Source organism: Pholcus phalangioides, unplaced genomic scaffold (genome assembly GCF_987345545.1).
Source record: "Pholcus phalangioides strain wild (caught in Gottingen) unplaced genomic scaffold, Ppha-v1.0 ptg000036l_1, whole genome shotgun sequence".
Taxonomy (NCBI): Eukaryota; Metazoa; Arthropoda; class Arachnida; order Araneae; family Pholcidae; genus Pholcus; species Pholcus phalangioides.
In genome coordinates this window covers 1,293,168-1,310,115 of record NW_028301623.1, presented here as the reverse complement: position 1 = coordinate 1,310,115, position 16,948 = coordinate 1,293,168, and the positions used below count along the sequence as shown (strand labels likewise).

The window sequence follows — 16,948 nt, the reverse complement described above, 5'->3', positions numbered from 1 at the left end:
AGAAGCCTAGAGTGTTAAGAACTATCTCTCAGAAGCACTAACACAACTAACTCACTAACCGTCATGCCAACTAACCTGAGGAGCGGGAAGCTGCTGCAGACGCCAGGGTCAGCACGCCGAGTAGTCGCGGATGGAAACACGCCCACAGAATCGGCACTGTTTCCAGTATCACTGGTACTTTTTGAATCTCCAACCAGCCAGCTAGCCACGATGGTGAACCACAGCCTGAGGTCGTCCATGAACTCATCTGGGCCACTTGCGGACGCCACAAAAGCATCACGGGACAGTGCGGTCTCTGCCTGCATTGAAAGCTCCCCAGCGTCGTCCTCCCCAGGGCGCCTAGCTATAGATATTGAGGATGATGACTGGCTGATCGATGCCACTGCTCAGAGCCCACAGGTCGGCGCTAGGACAGCAGCCAACACAACGGTGGAACCACAGTATGAGACGGACTCTTGGGGTAGCGCATTCCCTCTCCACTACACTGCAGAGGATACCACGTGTATTGATTCACCAACCTCCTCAGAGACGAGAAGTTCACATGGAGCTCTGTCAGCGGAGGCCTCGACCCGCCAGCATGGGTCCGAGCCCGAACTTCTGACATCCACGTCGGATATTGAGGGGAACCTCTCCATCTCTTCGGACTCGTCACCAGGTTGCCTGAAGAAGAAGCATGGTGGAACCACACCCCAGTCGCGAACGATGACGGAAGAGACCACCGCTGCCACACGATCACCGGTAGCTAGTACTAATTACCAGAACGCCAATCTCAGTGAGGGGGCTCCCACAATAGAGGAAGTGTCCCCGGAAAAGAGATTCCCCAAAGAATGCAGAGGCGCTAGTGAAGCTAATCTTGACGCCAAGAGCACGCTCGCGGGACAGAGCCATGTGATCCCATCCCATCGCAAGCAGAACGAAACCCCCCGCCAGACACTGCAGGACTTGAGGGCATGGGAAACTGGGCGAGCGCAAGCCCGCCCCCAGCAGGTCAGGATCCCTCCACACTAATAATCAATGCGGAGACTAACGACCTCACAGAGAGAAGCGAATCGCACAACAACAGCTCACAGAGAAATTCGATGAGTGATGCTACCACCCAGACAGAGTGGTTCAAGGGAAAGAAGAAAAAGAAAACCAAGAGTAGGACTACGCCGGCCTCCCCAGTGCTGGCCACTGCGGGCCCATCCAGGACGACAACACACACGGCGGCATCGCAAAGAAGTGCGCTCCCGTTGGCACTCAGGACTAAGAAGGCGATGCAGGCACAAGGCCAACTCCCTGTGCCTGAAAGCCAGGTTCCCCCGAACACACCGTCATCACCGGAGGAAGTGCCGGAGACACAGACGCCAGCATACCGAGCACCCCTGACCACACAGGAAGCAGCGAAGGGCCCTGGCCCGCTGACGCACAGAATAAATTCGGCTCGTGGAAGCGGATGGCCAGCCCTGTTGCCAACACCCGCAAGTCCTCAGTTGCAGCCGAACCACAGGCCTCCAGGTCATGAAGACGACTTCGTTGGCCAGGGGACAGAAGCGCGCGGGACATTACCCCAACCACCGAGCACGGGCGCAACCTCTGACCGGAGACAATCCAACACTGACAGAGGCGAAAGCAACAACACAGTCGCGGCATGGACTGCACCACAAGTGCAACCCCCAGCATGCCCCCTGGCAGACGGACAGGCCTGCGCGGTCATCAGCAGCACGTTTCATATGGCGTTTCCGGTTCCCCGACCCTTAGCCTGCCCGGAGGAAGGGTGCAGAAGGAAATTCCAGGCAGTGACGTGGACAGCGATGAAGCAGTCGTTGCTTAGGCATCTTCTCGCTGAGCACGGTACGCGCCTGCAGGGGCTTTCATACGTGCGCGCAAACGACCCAGTTGACCTATCGCCATTTGCGAGGGCAGAGGTTCAACAAAGGCTGAGGAGGGCAGAGAACACGGCGCCAGGCACCGACCGCCTCACTTACAGCCACTGGAGAGGCGTTGACCCCCAGGCTAGGGCCCTCACGGCAATATTCAACATCTGCCTCAAAGCCAAGAAGAGAGTCCCGCAAGCATGGAAGGAGTCCAGGACCATCCTCATCCCGAAAGGGGGGGACAGAAGCGAACCGAGAAACTGGCGCCCGATAGCCCTCAACCAGACGATAGCCAAGCTATTCACAGGCTGTCTCACGAAGCGCCTCCACTCGTGGCTGGAGGAACATTCCGTACTATCACCAATGCAGAATGGGTTTCTCCACCACGATGGGGCCTTCGAGAATAACTTTGTCCTACAGCAAAGAATGGAGATGGCAAAGAGGTAGAACCGGGAGCTGTGCATAGTGTCATTGGACTTGGCAAACGCTTTCGGGTCGGTGCCGCACAAAGTGATTTTGCACGCTCTCAACGAATGTGGAGCGGGACAGGCCCTCACAAGCATAGTAGAAGACCTCTACACCGACGCGCGTACCACGTAAGTAACGGCCAGTGACTGCTCGGAGGAAGTTGCGATCCAACAGGGAGTACGGCAGGGATGCCCCCTTAGCGGGCTCCTCTTCAACGTCGCCATCGACCCAGTGCTAAGGAGCACCCAGGGCACGCACACAAGTCACAAGGTGCTAGCATTCGCCGATGACGTGTTACTAATAGCGAACGACCCCGCTACCCTTCAGGCCGATCTAGATGTGGCAACCGCCACTGCCTCCAAGCTAGGCCTCACAGTGAACGCGAATAAATGTTTTTCGATGCATCTGGGGCACGCGCCAAGGTCGTGCCGACCGACAGCATTCAAAATCAACGGTGACCCGGTGAATACGCTCCTGGATGGCGACCATAAGCGGTTCCTCGGCAAGCCGACGGGCTTCAAAATCATGGAGGACAGTGCCAACGTCCAAACCATCATCCAAGCCGGAAAGGACATAATCACATCGGCACTAGCCCCGTGGCAGCGGATTGACGCGTTGAAGACGTTCTATTACCCGTCTCTACAATACCCGTTGAGGACACAGCAACAGAGGAAAGGGTGTTGGAGAAGAGTGGATGAAAGCCTGCGGCCCGACATAAAAAAGACGCTATATCTCCCTGAAAGAGCCAGCAACCACTACCTATACGGGGAGACACAGCGAGGACTCTTTGGAGTTCCGGAAGCAGAAAAAGATAATGGCATTGCGCACCTCGATGCAGAGGTGACATTGTCAGAGAACTGGCATGGGCGGACTTGGAAGAATTCGTGAAGTGCTGCATCAGACGTGATCCCAGTGACCGGGACATTGAAGAGTTCCTGTCAAGCACGGCCTCGCACCAGACATCAAACCCCAGTACCTCTGTCTGGTCAAAGGCACGGATGGCTTCACGTAGTTTACAAGCGACGTGGAGACTGATAGACCGACAACAGGTGGAGCTGACCTGCGAGGAAACAACCATCACGGACCGGCGAAAAGTCTTCAGCACCCTAAGGGCGATGGTCAGGGCCCAGCACTCCAGAAGGCTCGCCGAAATGCCACACCAGGGGAAGACATTCCATGCGTACTCAAGGGCCAAGGCATCGACGCACTATCACCGCGAGGGAGATTACACACGATTCGCCGAATGGCGGTTCGTCCATCGCTCCCGCCTGGGCCTGGTCCCTCTCAATGGCTACCTCCACGGCAACGACCCCCAGGCGAAACGCTGCGGGTATCAGCAAGAGACCCTCCCACACGTCCTGGACCACTGCATGCAGTACAGCGGCCGCTATACAGACCGCCACAACCTGGTTGTGGATCGAGTCAAAAGGGCTGCTGCAGGCAGATGGGAGATCCTCGCTGAAAACCGCCCAATCATGGGGGTCAAGCCTGAGGCCAGACCTAGTGCTCAAGAAGGGGAATACTGTACTGGTACTGGACGTGACCATTCCATTTGAGAACGGTCGGGATGCCTTCGGGAATGCCAGAGCAGCAAAATAGGAAAAATACACGCCGCTCGTGACGCTGCTAAAAACCAAATACGCCGACGTCAGATTCGGCGCAATTGTGGTGGGAGCATTGGGGTCATGGGATCCTGAAAACGACAGGATCATCGCAAGACTGTGCTCAAGGAACTACAGTACGCTGATGAAGAAGCTGATCGTAAGCGTCGCGCAATGTATACATCGAATTTATATCCGGGATAAGACAGGACACGGACAATACACAAAGACAAGCAACTCGATGAACTGGCACCTCTACGCACACTATTGGCACCGTATGCTGGACATTCTCGTAATCAGTGCTCCGCAACGGAATCCCGCAGTGTGGAAACCAATGCTCCGCAACTTGCTCATGTATATATTGTTCCGCAAACGTGTTCAGATCCAATGTTCCGCAAACGTGTTCAGATCCAATGTTCAGCAATTGTTTCTATATCCAATGTTCCGCAACTTGCTCATGTATATAATGTTTCGCAAATGTGTCTATATCCAATGTTCCGCAAATGTGTCTATATCCAATGTTCCGCAAATGTGTCTATATCCAATGTTCCGCAACTTGCTCATGTATATAATGTTCCGCAAATGTGTTCATACCAACTGTTCCGCAAATGTGTCTATATGCTATGTTCCGCAAATGTGTCTATATCCAATGTTCCGCAAAGGTGGTTTATAGCCAATGTTTCGCAAATACTCCTTCTTGTACATAACTTGAATGTCCCGCATACACCTGAGAGCACTAGGTAACTCGCTGCAACCAACATGTATATATTATTTTGTATCGCAAGAATGATTGTACATACTAACAGTCGTTAACCAGCTGCGCAAATGGATTATAACCCTCTGTAGCAGCCCTCTCCCTTGTATAATAGTGTACCCCGCAAGTAACACCTGCCTACATCTGAACCAACGAATAACATTAAAAGCCATACCCTTGTAAAGGAAGAACCAAGACCCATATCGGGCCATGTAAAAACCAACTTTTTAAAACATGAATAAAAGCTTTTTTAAATCTGTTCTTATCAGCTTAATATCTGGTACGTCTCCTACATGGGGACAAGATATTAAACTTATTTTTGGAACAGGGCGGAGTGCTTTCAGCTTGCTGAACCTCTGCCGCGGGTCCTCTCGATATTGCACTACCTTCGAGTTGGGCCCACCCTCTTGAAATCAAGTAGACTCTGTGTTTTATTCATAATTTCGCAATAATCATTCATCGTCGGGGCGAAAACGACAAATTAGAAAGCGGTCGACGGGAAATTAAGGCCGGCGCACGACCCTGGGACTCTTTTATTAAGGAGACGACGTGGATGCCACGTCCTTGTGAGGACGGGTCCACGCCGGTCGTTTCCTCGTTGTGCTGTGCGCTTCCGAAATGCTGCCGCGGGTCCCCTGGACGTTTCTCCTGTTCCTGGGTGCCCCCCCCCTTCTCGATCGAGAATGCAAGTAGATATTGGTCTCGCGTCGACATCTAGCGGTCGAACGTGCAACCCGAACGGAACGGCGCCCCGGGAGCCCAGGAACGTCGCATCTATCCCGTTATCGCTTCTCGGCCTTTTGGCTAAGATCAAAGTGTAGTGGTTGTGATTGCCTAGGATCTTACCAGGAGAAGAGGTATCTGCCAGCGAAGTTCGACGGTGCTCCAGCCAACATCTGATGTGCCACGCCCCATCGAAGTTTTGCCGCGGGTCTTCTACCATCCGAAGACAAGCTGATTCCTGCTCAACAACGATGTCCGGCTAAAGGAAGACGTGCCTGAAACATGACCACCCCTGCTCTCTTCTTCCTCCTCTCCTCGTCGTGATCTCGGGAAAGGCATCTGTCACATCTCAGTCATTTCAGCCTAGCCGTCGTCCCTGGACCCTTGCCTCATTACATGGTTGGGCCTTGGGCGTGCGGTCAGCGGAAGTGTCTGTTAGCCAATCGGTGGTGTGGCAGTGTTCGGGTCAGCCTCGGAGCTTTGGCTACGCCTGGCGGACTGACTTGACACCTTTCCCTCGCGGGGCTGCCCCACATCCATAACTCGGGTTCGGCAAGATGACCTCTCGGGGTCGCTTGAAGAATTCGAGTCTATGCATGATGCCCACTAATGCTTCCCTCCCTCCCCCCCCCTTTCTCGAGGCCTCTTAAAGGTCCTCAGCTTCTTTCTCTCGGGGCCTCTTAAAGTGTGCCACCCCCTGGTCTAGCGAGACCTATTAAAGGTCTCAACTCTCCCTGGGTTCTCGCGAGACCTCCTAAAGGTTCTCTTTCCCTCTGGGTCGGTTACCGTGAGGCCTCTTCAAGGTCTCACACTCCTGGGACTTCGCGTGGACTCTTCAGGGCTCCCCTCGTCGGGCAGAGGTCGCCGGATTGTGGAGTTGGTGAACTTTTGTCACTGGCTCCAGGGTTTGGCGAGGTCTGTCCACCGAGAGTTGGAGCTCCCAAGGGGACGAGTGGGTTCTTCCCCCCCCCGGGCTTTTAAGAGTCCCTTAAGGGGTCATCCTCCCCGGGCTAGGTAGGACCTCCTAAAGGTCCTCCCCATTGGTAGCAAGGTCCCTCTTAAAGGTTCCACAGCCCTAACGGAGTCTCCTAAAGTTCTCCAGCCCCCACCAATGGGTCTAGCAAGGCTCTTAAAGCCTCTCTATCTCCCCTGCCCTGGTCACGGGCATTGGCTGCTGACTGGGTGATGCGTAGGGCGCGGCTAGTCATCTCGATCTGGAGGAGAAATCAAGTAGGCGATCAAGTAAGAACGCCCGAATCCCACACTAACCAACTAACGGTGTTCTAGCTAACACTAACGCACATAACGGGCATGGTGAAAACGCTCAGAAACTGAAGAGTGATCCTCACGCCAGGTTCAGCACAGCGGTCTGCTCTTGGTGCGGGAGAAGCGACGACAATGAGCAACGCGCCTACACCCAGTCTGCCGAGGACAGGCTCTGCAGAGCTCCAGAGTGATCACGACCGGCCACGCAACGCAGACGCATGGAATTTGCACGAGATGACTGACCCATTGAATGAAACACCGGTACATCCCACAGTGGTGGTGTCGGTAGTAGACATCGCTCAATCGGAGGACTGGACTGACAACGCGAACTACTCGCTGTTCAACTCACCAGAAACCCTGGCGCCCTCCGTAATGGAAATCGGTGGCGAGTCACCAGCGCAGAATGGGCCGCTGACAGTACTGAGTTAATCGCGAGCCGGGCAACTGCCGTGTCTCAACGTATCATCCCTTAGAGCTTCTCCAAACACGCTGAGAAACAGCGACATCGTGCGGACACCGGGATCTGCATATCGGATCTCAACAGCGGGTAGTGACGACGAAGTCTACGCGAGGAGCCTGCCGTCATTCCTGACCATGAGTGCGCCAGTCGTGGCAGAGCGAACTGTCTCAGAGCAGGTGCTCACCCACCACACTGCGTCAAGAAGCGCCAGCCCATCCGGGGGATCTCGTCTAGTGATGCCCGCCCAGCAAACCCCCGCCAGGTCATCTGGAAGGGTCAGTGTCTCTGAATCACCGTCACCAGAACGGCTAATTATTGACGTAGGGCTTGAGGATTGGATAGTAGACTCCACGGCTCCGCCCAGAACGCAGAGGTCACTCTTTACATCGACGGATGAAGGTGCATCATCGGCATCCACGGACGCGTCGACCCAAACTGAAAGGCACTACAGAAAGAGAAGCAAGAAGAAGAAAAAGAAGTCCAGAGTGATCCCGGAAAATCGATCGCCAGACCAGAGCCCCCCCCCCGCGAGCAGCTGGACCTTCCACTTCCAGTGTTGTGACTCCTCCACAGCCATCGCAGAGGTCGGTGCTGCCCCTCGCCCAGCGCTCGAAGACAGCGATTCGAGCCCACGGTCGGCTACCAGTACCGGACACGCAAGTGGTCGATGAGCACCCTCGGGCATCGCAAGGCCCAGGGATTGAGATCCCGGACTCGCAGCCCCCGTCGTCCGCTGTCCAGTCACTGATGTCACCGGGCCCACTAACGCAAATGTTAATGGAAGCTCGCTGGAGCACCACGTCGGGACGTGAATCGGCACCGAAATCCGAGTCGACAGATCTACCGGTAGAAACTGGACGTCAGCGAAGACACTCACCTGTGACGTTCCCGACGCCTGGTACGCAACAAGCGGGACACTCGCCAATCGCTTATCCGACCCCCAAGCTGGGATGATGGCGAGAGCAACGATGTATGGACTAGCGATGAATGAGCCCCCGACAACGCAGGCAGGCCAACGGACCCACGACGGTCCAGTGCACCCGATCTCACCGACGCAAGCAGCCTCAACGCCCCCTGCCATTCCAACAGCAGAATGCGGAAGAAGTGGCAGAGTAGTCCACCTCACTTTTCCAGTAACCTGTCCCATGCAGTGCACCGAGGAGGGTTGCCGTGCCAGGTTCAGATCGAGACGATGGACAGTCATAAAGCAATCCCTCCTCCGACACCTCCTAGCGGATCCTGTGCATCGACATAGAAGAGACAGCGTTCTGGTGTGGATACTGCCGCTCACAGATAAAGTGTCGATTAGTGAAGCGCCACTCCTGTCTGCGCGGTCAATCACTCCTGGCAACGGGAGACCTCCACTGCGGGTTCAAGTGCCCCGAGTGCCCAGACGCCTTCCCGACGAGTAGGGGTCTCCGGAATCACTCGAGAGCTAGACACGAGGCCCCGCAAGGTACAAGTAATTCACGGAACACACTGGCAAGTTCCACGGCAGGATATGGCTCACCGTCTACCTCCGGGAGGACACGCCACAACCCGCAATCGCCAGAAGGGGTTGTCACCCGAGAGCCATCCGACCTGAATGTGACACCAAGAACATTAGCGGCAGCCACTGTCGTTCAAGGACGTTCCCCCCCGCCGGCAACACCACCGAGCTCGCAAGCACTCAGCGCTGCCTCAACCATGCACCCAGAAGCCGAGACAGAGCCCATAGAGGGTGGTGTAGTGACTCAGAATCGAGAACCCTCTCAACCTCCCGACGCGATCGCCACCAACCCGCAGAATAATGACTCTCCGTCTGCCCCATTTGTGAACCGCCTGCGAGACATGATAACAATCTTAGAGGAGGATAACTGGCCGGAGTTTTGCGAGGTAATACGAGAGTTTACGGTGTTCGCTCAGGAGCACGTACAGCTCCCGGCTCCAGCAGAGGGTAGAGGAAGAAAGAGAACGGATCCGCTGAACCATAGGCAGATCCAGCGTCTTTACAGAAGGAATCGACGCCGTGTTATAAAAACGATTCTGGGCGAAGACTCGAGTAGATGCGTCCTGCCGGTGGAGGAAGTGGTCGCGAAGTTCCACGCCCGAAGCTCCTTCGATAGCACCACCTTAGCGTCCATCAGCCACCCTCACCCTGCCTCAACGCCCGTTGACCTCTCTCCTCTCTCGGCAGTCGAAGTGCTGGGCCGATTGAAAAGAGCCGAAAACTCTGCACCCGGGCCAGACCGGCTCACCTACAAGCACTGGTTAGCGGTCGACCCGGAGGATTGGATTGGATTTTAAATTTATTGGCGCAAGGACCAATTAGGTCAAACTGCGCCAAAAACAAATATAAAAATAAGAAAAATGTCTTTTTGTCATGTCAAAAACTAAAACTGTGCATGATAAAAAACAACATAAAACAATGACATAAATTGTAAAAACTATAATTTGTCGTACAAACCAATGGCTTTGGTGAATTTAAAAATGCGAGATACATCGCTATTGTCAGATAAAATGTCGCGAAGTGAAAGATGATTCAAAAGCGGTCGTAAAATGATGACGATGATATGAACAAGTAAAAGCATGAGCAATGGTTAATGGACTTTGACAATGAGGGCACTGCGGTTGACTCTCTCGTAATAACAAATATGATTGTGTGAGGCGACTGTGTCCTATGCGTAACCGGGCAAGCAGAACTTCCTCCTTTCGGTTAGTTCTGCAGCTCGAACGCCAATGGCCAAGTGTGGGCTTGATGGCATGCAGTTTATTATTAACTTGATTATTCCAGTGCTCCTGCCAGCGGCGATGCATCACTTCCCGGAGGATTGAGAAGTGGTCACTGGCAGGTACCGAAAGGTTATTGTCGATGTTGGTTGTTGTTCGAGCTGCGGTGTCTGCTTTTTCGTTGCCCGGTATTCCTACATGACCTGGTACCCAGTAAAATTTTACTGCAGTACCATGATGAGTGAGGTAATGTAGTTCATGAAAAATGGCATGGATGAATGGATGAGTGTGAAAAGTGAAAGAACACAGTGCTTGCAATGCGCTGAGAGAGTCGCTATAGACGATGCATCGTCGGTGGCGTTTGCGTCGTATATGACGTAGAGCCTGAAGGATTGCGTACAGTTCTGCCGAATATATAGTGAATGTGTCTGGAAGTTTGAAAGATGTCTCCTCACAGCAGATGTAGGCACAACCGACATGGCCAGGGCTCTTGGAGCCGTCGGTATATATGGGGAAGTACCTGTTGTACCTGCCCCTGTGCCTAAAGAATATCTGTCGATATATGACATCTGCTGTGGTGGCTCTAGGGTATAATGATAATGAAAGAGAGACATCTGGCAGAGACTGCTCCCATGGTGCCAGTTGCCAAGCAACTGGGGCCACACGACTGATGTCTAATTCTAGTTCTTCCACAAGTGCCCTCATACGAAGACCGTAAGATGGAACACATGAAGGGCGAGCAGCAAATAGTCTATGAAATGAGGGATTAAAAATGACACGATGAAGTGGATGATCTGGAAAAGACTTCATCTTGATAAAATATTTCAAGGAAAGTTGCTGGCGTCTTGATGTCAGTGATGGCTCGTTGCATTCGACATACAGGCTCTCCATTGGAGACGTCCGGAAAGCTCCAGAACAAATCCGTAGGGCGAGATGGTGGACTGGGTCGAGCACACTCAGATAGCTCCGAGGTACCAGGACTTGTACCAGGGAGCAACCACCGCATACCACACGGACGAGGGCTCTTCCGGGGAGCTGATAACAATGCAAGGTGTGCACCAGGGCTGTGCACTCAGTGGGCTGCTCTTCAATGTTGCCGTGGATCCCGTGCTGCGCTCGGTCCTGGAGGACAGCGTTGACAATCCGCTCGCGTATGCAGACGACGTCCTGCTACTAGCCAGGAGCCCAAATGCCCTCCAACACATGATAGACACCGCAAGCGAAGTCTCCTCCAACCTTGGTCTACGGATAAACCCAGACAAGTGTTTCTCCATGCACTTGGGGAGCTCACCGTTGGGATGCCGAGACACGCCTTTCCGGGTGAACGGGATTACCATCCAATCCCTGGAGAATGGAGATCACAAGAGCTTCCTGGGAAAGCCGGTGGGCTTCCGCGTACTGCAAGACGAGAGCTCTCTGGAGGACTGCATCCAACGCGGGAAAGATTTGATGTCGTCAAGCCTAGCCCCGTGGCAAAGATTGGATGCAATCAAGACATTCTTTTTTCCAACTATCCAGTATTCGATAAGAACGGCGCAAAGGACAAAGGGGAGCTGTCCTTTATTCGGTATCCCTGAGGCGGCAGTCGATGCTGACATAGGCCATATAGACGCCGCTTTTAAGCTCCTAACGTCAAAAGACCGACTGGTGCAAGACATGGCCTGGGTGGACCTGTTCGACTTTGTCTCCGCCTGCATAAGGAAGCCGGCCCCAACGATGGACGAGGTCAACGAATTCCTGTCTAGAACGGGAGCCAGACAAACCTCGCACCCCACAACATCCGTGTGGTCGAAGGCCAGAATGGCAGCGGATCACCTTGGCCTAGCATGGGAGCTGACCGAGACCCGACAAGTAGCAGTGAGAGCCGGGGAGGTAACGATCACAAACAGGACGGCAATTTTCCGAACGCTCCGAGACATCCGAAGAAATCAACACTCCTGTGACCTGAGGTCCATGCCGCAACAGGGGAAGACGTGCCATAACTTCTCGAAGTCCAAATCGTCAACGCACTTCCACCGAGAAGGAGATCTCACCCGCTTCGCAGACTGGCGATTTATACATCGAGCGCGTCTCGGGTTGGTACCCCTAAACGGCTATAAACACGGAGGAGACCAGACGGCAAAGAAATGTCGGAAATGCGGGTACCACCAGGAGACGCTCCCACATGTCTTGGACCACTGTATTGCGTACAGTCCATTGTACACCGCGAGGCATAACAGTGTGGTGGAAAGAGTGAAGAAAGCGGCTGACGGAAGGTGGGAGGTTCTCTCAGAAAACCGTCCCGTGATGAGCTCAACGCTAAGACCGGACCTAATCCTCAAGAAAGGCAACGATATCCTAGTTCTGGACGTCACTGTGCCGTTCGAGAACGGCCCGGAAGCCTTCGCCACCGCGAGGAGAGCGAAGGAGGATAAGTATCGCCCGATCATCGACCTTCTGCGGCAGAGATACAACGACGTGCGCTTTGGTGCCATAGTCGTAGGCGCCCTGGGAGCCTGGGACCCACAAAACGACCGAATAGTGTCCCGATTGTGCTCCCGTAGATACGCGGGACGAATGAGAAAGAGCATCGTGAGTGACACGATTGCCGCATCTCGGGATATATACATCGAATTCATCTCCGGCATCAGGCAGTCTACCAGTAGAGCTCCGCAGCTGACGACGTCATCAGTGTTCCAGAATGCCGAATTCGAGTGAAGACCGAACGAACTCAGCACAAGGTCAGATACGACGGCCCCCTAACTTGTAAATACCCCCCGAGCGCATGAAAATGTCTGAGCGCATATTAGATGTAGTATCGGAATCGAAATGTAAATATAAAACTGATGTATAGAATTGTACGAACGCGCTTCATATGTAACAGACGAAACAAACTGTATATAAATTGTTGTAAAGAATTGTCAGAACGCACATGTTGTCCGAATTGGAATGTATATAGAGTCAATGTATAGAATCATACGTACGAGCAATATATGTAAAATCCCAAATAGAATGTTCACGAGTGCCAGAAGTATGTAACATCACGTGTAACCGCCGCAAACACATATCCATGTAGTTCAAATGATGAAATGTATGTCATTTTCCCTGTAAATCAGGTTGATGAAAGACCCATGTGGCCCATGTAAAGAAATATTGGAAACATGAATAAAAGCTTTTTTAAATCTGTTCTTATCAGCTTAATATCTGGTACGTCTCCTACATGGGGACAAGATATTAAACTTATTTTTGGAACAGGGCGGAGTGCTTTCAGCTTGCTGAACCTCTGCCGCGGGTCCTCTCGATATTGCACTACCTTCGAGTTGGGCCCATCCTCATGAAATCAAGTAGACTGTGTTTTATTCATAATTTCGCAATAATCATTCGTCGTCGGGGCGAAAACGACAAATTAGAAAGCGGTCGACGGGAAATTAAGGCCGGCGCACGACCCTGGGACTTTTTTATTAAGGAGACGACGTGGATGCCACGTCCTTGTGAGGACGGGTCCACGCCGGTCGCTTCCTCGTTGTGCTATGCGCTTCCGAAATGCTGCCGCGGGTCCCCTGGACGTTTTCTCCTGTTCCTGGATGCCCCCCTCCTCTCGATCAAGAATGCAAGTAGATATTGGTCTCGCGTCGACATCTAGCGGTCCAACGTGCAACCCGAACGGAACGGCGCCCCGGGAGCCCAGGAATGTCGCACCTGAAAGCAACATCTGGTCGAAAAGAAGTCGTCTCGTCTTCAAAATACGAACGAGTCTTCCGACGCTATTAAAACATACCCCAGCGAGGACATTAATTATAGTTAATTGTGATTCCTCTTAATTGTGAAATAGTCCTCTTAAAGGTTCCACGGTCCTAACGGAGTCTCTTAAAGTTCTCCAGCCCCCGCCAATGGGTCTCATGGGGTCCTTAAGACCCGTCTCTATCCCCCTGCCCTGGTCACGGGCATTGGCCGCTAGGTGGGTCATGTGTAGGGTGCACCAAGTCAGCCAGCTATAGTCTCGCTCCTAACTACGGTCATCGAAGTGATTGCTCAAAGTAGGTAGTCGTTGATTGTTAATCACTAACAGTCTAACCACTAACCTAACTAACATCTAACCGACACAATGCCGAGGAACCTACGCAATGGAAGAACCCTGCAGACTCCATGGTCAGCCCGCCGTGTCATCACAGAGGGACTCAACCCAGAGGATCCGGAACGCCTCCTGGTCTCAATTGTCCTCTTCGTTTCTCCTGAGAAGCAGCAGTCACCATCAGGATCTTCGGTGAGCCACTCTGATGCCTCGCCAGCCACAAGTGTGAGAGACGCCCACAACAACGGCGATACCTCTCAAAATTCCTCGTCGACGGGGTGATTGGTAATCGACTCCGATTCGGACTGGCTCATCGACGCCACTACAATCGCGCCGCCAAGTCAGGAAGCTTCAGGTGAACCTGTGACGCCGTTGGCCTGTTCCGAAGATGCGCCCACACGGGAACGGACTACGAACAACAGCGTATTCCCCCTGCACTTCTCCGCCGAAGACTCATCCAGGCTGGACCCCATGTCCTCCCCAAGAGCATGGTGGGCGTCGGAACCACTACCGGCAACAGCTGAAGTAGAAGATTGCCCATCCCAAGCGTCGAAGTCTTCCCCGGAACGCCTGCCAACATCGTCAGACCTTGAGCGCGACCTGTGTCTATCGCCTGACACCTCACAGTCGAGTGCACTGCTTGCACACCAATTGCTTGCAAGAATGATGATACCCCTCGATCGTCTACGATACCCTCCCCCGGGCCCGAGGTATCATCGCCCTCTTCGAGCCCAGTGCATCCTGGGCCAGTGAGTGAAGCCGAAGAGTGTCCAAGTGCAAACTCCTTGGTGAATGGTGACGTTTCATCGTCTGGCTCACACAGTGACGCCTCGACGCAGACAACTTGGCCAGCCCATCCAAAAAAGAAGAGGAAAAAGGAGAGGGGAAGGAAATCAGCACAAGTCACCCAAGACCTCGCCATGGCAGGTCCGTCAGCAGCGGCAGCATTCACAGCACCGTCGCAAACAGACAGCCTACCGTTGGCCCAGAGAACAAAGAGGGCGCTCCAAACCAGAAGTCTCCTCCCGGTCCCCGAGAGTCAACTGGGCTCGGACCAGACGACGTCGCCAGACATAAGGGCGAATGTGCCAGAAACCCAAGTGTCGCAAGCAGTCCCCACGTCGGAAAGTTCAGTGAGTGCTGGCTCCCAAGTGCTAGGATCTCCCCCCGAAGCGTCCGATCCCGCGGACGACGAAAACCAAGACTCCAGAGTAACCGAGATGTCTGCACCACCTGTTGGGAACCGGTGGCCAGCGACGAGCCCTCTTCCGCAGCGTCATGTGGGTCCGCAAACTCCTCTGCCGACCACACCGACCACAGGTAGGCCAGTGGTCAACGTGCACCGGATATCACCGTCACCGCTAACTTCAGTATCCCACCCACCGAACTCCCCGTCGTCAACATGCTGGAGGGAAGGCCTCTCTCTTCACCTTGCTTTCCCCGTGGACAGCCCGATTAAATGCCCTGAGGAGTCTTGCCCTTTTCAATTTCGGGCGAAAGCTTGGACTGCAATGAAGCAGTCGCTTCTCCGGCATTTACTCGCGGAGCATGGGCTTGACATCGAGGAATCCGCCTTTTGGTGCGGCCGATGCAGTCTTCGCTTCCAGTGCAGGAGGGTCAGGAACCGCCGATGCCTGAGGTCTGGTCCGCTAATCGTGCACGATAACCGACCGTCCAAGTTCAAGCGCCCGACGTGCCCAGCCTCCTTTCCAAGTAAGAGGGGCCTAATAAACCACACACGCAGCATGGGCCACGGCCAACAGAGGAGCGATCACCAGACGGCAGAGGCAGGGCACGCAGAAGTGACAAGAGCGCCTGACTCTCCCCCACCTGCAAGTCGTAGGTCTCTGACACTCCCCCCTGCAGCGAGTTCACAACGCACCGCTAGCCAGCCTGGTTCACCTACTCAAGACGCCTCCCAGCTACTCAGGATGACTTCCCAGTATCCCAGCAGGGCGAACTCGACGACATCGCAGACCACGACGTCGGGCCAGACTTCCCACCATCCACCGCCATCTCCGATGGTCAACAGTCTGACGAAGCTCCATCTGGTCCATACCACCGTCGCCTTCGAGACCTTCTCAGTGATTGGAATGAAGAGAGCTGGCACACGTTTTGTGACCTAGTCCAGGAATTCACAGCCTTTGCTCAGAGAGACGTGAAAATCCCACACCAGCAGCCCAACAGTGTGCCACCGAGGACGGACGGACCCCCTGAATCATAGGGACATTCAGCGCCTCTACCGAAGAAACCGAAGAAGGGCAGTGAAGTGCGTCATCGGTGAAGAGTCCAAAAGTTGCGAGATCCCTCTGGCTGAGATAATCGAGAAGTTTAAGGCGAGTGGCACGTTCGAGGCGTCAAACCTCTCCGACATCGACCACCCGCACCAGTCTCCTGTGGACCTCACCCCGTTCACGGTCAATGAGGTGGCTAGCCGGTTAAAGAGGGCCGAGAACTCCGCCCCCGGTCCCGACCGTCTCACGTATCGCCATTGGAGAGGCGTTGACCCGGACGGCAAAGCCTTAACCAGTATCTTCAACGGTTGCCTGAAGGCCCGCCAAATCCCAGAGTCGTGGAAGCATTCCCGCACCATCCTCGTCCCGAAGAGCGGGGACCCCAGGGAAGTTAGCAATTGGAGGCCGATCGCGCTAACCTCAACAATTTACAAGCTATTCGCGGGGTGCCTATCACGAAGGTTAGCAGCTTGGATGGAAGGGAACGACGTCCTCTCTCCGTCTCAGAAAGGCTTCCTCCTCCATGACGGCGCATTTGAGAATAACTACGTCCTCGAACAGCGCGTCCTGGAAGCTAGGAGAACCAAACAGGAGATTTGCTTCCTGTATCTGGACTTTGCGAATGCCTTCGGGTCCGTCCCGCACGTCACCATCTGGCATACTCTTCAACAAGCGGGAGCCGGGCAAGACTTCATAAGCATCGTGAAAGGAATATATGACGGAGCAACCACGTCGTACTGCAGCGAGGAGGGCGCCTCCGACGATCTCCCCGTCAGCGAGGGTGTGAGGCAGGGATGCCCGCTCAGCGGCCTCCTTTTCAACATCT

At 54.0% G+C, this 16,948-nt stretch overlaps 1 non-coding gene and 1 pseudogene across 1 annotated transcript; both read left to right on the top strand.

Annotated features, from left to right (window-relative positions):
* The first annotated feature begins 4,898 nt into the window (after nucleotides 1-4,898).
* Nucleotides 4,899-5,087, top strand: LOC149066029 (U2 spliceosomal RNA). Its single transcript, XR_016195538.1, has one exon. It is a non-coding gene; the product is annotated as a U2 spliceosomal RNA (small nuclear RNA).
* Nucleotides 5,088-12,984: 7,897 nt separating this feature from the next.
* LOC149066028 (U2 spliceosomal RNA) lies at nucleotides 12,985-13,151 on the top strand (annotated as a pseudogene).
* The last annotated feature ends 3,797 nt before the right edge of the window (nucleotides 13,152-16,948 follow it).